The following is a 2,281-nucleotide window of genomic DNA, read 5'->3' as shown; positions in this document are numbered from 1 at the left end:
GTTTTACTTGATCAATTCGTCTCTTTCTTCGAAAGGCACAACCCTTCCGTTGTCTCAGTCAAGAAAGATCATTTTCACACTGCAAATAACAAAACCGCGTAACTTCTATATCTCCATCAGATTTAAGAAAAGTTGGTGATATAAATTCGCCAATACTCGGGTGAAATTCAGCCAACAGCAATGCAGTGCTTGATTTTGACCGAAAAAATTGTCACCAATATAAATATAAACGTCAGGAAGGAGAGGATATATAGAGGTGGAAGAAAACGAGTAAAACGATCATATCTTTCCGAACTACGGAAACAGTTCGATCGAAGAATCGACTTACAGCACTTGAATTACCACTATAGCTACGATATAAGAATTGCAGTTTCTGTAATGATGAACAACAACTCGATGATAATAACGATCGTGGTTGTAATATTGATCGTCGTCGCGCCATTGCCGCTATTATCCGAGGCCGCTCGCATCGATACCGCCATGAGATTCCTGGAAGCCCCAAGCTTTTATAATTCGCCTACCTGCTCGGCCCTCTCCGACGCCGGCGGCGACGCGCTCTGCTTCGACGGGCTGATCCACGTCGCGATGACGCTCGACGCAGAGTACCTCCGGGGATCGATGGCCGCGATACTCTCTGTGGTGCAGCACTCCGCCTGCCCGGAGAACGTCGCCTTCCACTTCGTCGCTGCCGGAGACGGCGAAAAAGAGGCCGATCTCCGCCGGACGATCGCCGCCACCTTCCCTTACTTACGCTTCCGGGTTTACCGCTTCGACGCAGCGATAGTGACTGGGCGGATCACGAAGTCGATCAGGCCGGCGCTGGACCAGCCGCTCAACTACGCGAGGACCTACCTGGCGGGGCTCTTGCCGGGGTGCGTCTCTCGCGTGGTCTACCTCGACTCGGACCTCGTGCTGGTGGACGACGTCGCCAAGCTGTGGGCGACCCCGCTGGGCTCGAACTCTGTCCTGGCCGCACCCGAGTACTGTAAAGCAAACTTCACCGCCTACTTCACCCGCGCCTTCTGGTCGAATCCGGCGCTCTCGGTGAGCTTCGCCGGGCGCGAGGCCTGCTACTTCAACACGGGCGTCATGGTCATCGACCTCCGGCGGTGGCGCGACGGAGACTACACGGCGAGGATCGAGGGGTGGATGGAGCTCCAGAATCGGGTCCGGATCTACGAGTTGGGGTCGCTGCCACCGTTCCTGCTGGTGTTCGCGGGTCGGATAACGCCGGTGGATCACAGGTGGAACCAGCACGGGTTGGGTGGTGACAACCTGAAGGGGCTGTGCAGGAACCTTCATCCGGGTCGGGTCAGCCTGCTCCACTGGAGCGGGAAGGGGAAGCCCTGGGTCCGCCTCGACGCAAACCGACCCTGCCCAGTCGACGCGCTTTGGTCGCCCTACGATCTCTTCCACACGCCCTTACTACCCTTGGATTCCTAGCTCTGAGCTCCTCTCTTCCGGCTTTTTTTTTTTTTAATCGTCCCTCCTTTAGAATGCAAACCCTCATTTTTCCAAAATCATCCCTCATCATTTTGCCAAGGCAAAACCATACCAACCGGGCTCCACTCGTAACCTTGTGTTGAGACGTTGCAGGTTCAAAACTCAATGGTATAGTTGTATAACTGGTAGGGGTCCCTTATCCCCAGCTTGCTTTTCAATAGCAAAACCATCTTTAAAGTAGCTAGAGAGACACGGTGAGAGGTTGCATCTGTGCTAACGTTTTAAAATAAAGGACGATTAATGTGTAAGAAGTAACGAAGAGATGTTTAGGGATGTTAATGAAATCCAATTTTATCCAATATCCGAGCAAATTCGATTGTGTTTGCAGATATGGTTTTCATTTCTTGCTACCAAATCTAGCAAATATCCAGATTTGATAGATATCCGAATCCTTTGACCATCCAATCTGAGCTCGAGTTTGAAATTTTCATTTTGTAAGTTTGATAAGACGTCTAGGACCGTAATAGTGCAATTCCTGTCTGGGAAAAGATACAAGGATGGGAGTTCAATTTCTTTTTTAATAATGAAAGCGCCCTTCTTGAAAGACAAGTTGAGGTTAGGCATACTCTTACCAGTTATTATTCAATGTACCACTGGGGTTTGAACCTGCAATGTCCCAGGAGACGTGCACTGACAACTCCTACCAACCATGTGAGGAGCCCCAGTTGGTAGCTCTCTTGTAAGTTTTAGGGCAGTTTTAGACGTGCAATTTCTTGCGGTGCCTTTTTTTTTATTTCTGTAAACAAAAAAATTGGCTCTTTTTTTTTAGGCTTTCAAC

General features: G+C 50.0%; 1 pseudogene across 1 annotated transcript; it reads left to right on the top strand.

Moving 5' to 3' along the window:
* Positions 1-238: 238 nt before the first annotated feature.
* Positions 239-1,941, top strand: LOC149835175 (putative galacturonosyltransferase-like 1 pseudogene; annotated as a pseudogene). The gene has a single exon (XR_016432604.1). The product of XR_016432604.1 is annotated as a putative galacturonosyltransferase-like 1 pseudogene (transcript).
* The last annotated feature ends 340 nt before the right edge of the window (positions 1,942-2,281 follow it).

The sequence above is a fragment of the Nuphar pumila genome, chromosome 6 (assembly GCF_984573655.1).
Source record: "Nuphar pumila chromosome 6, dmNupPumi1.hap1.1, whole genome shotgun sequence".
Taxonomy (NCBI): domain Eukaryota; kingdom Viridiplantae; phylum Streptophyta; class Magnoliopsida; order Nymphaeales; family Nymphaeaceae; genus Nuphar; species Nuphar pumila.
Note: the sequence above shows the minus strand (reverse complement) of the source record. Positions and strands in the feature narration are given on the sequence as shown.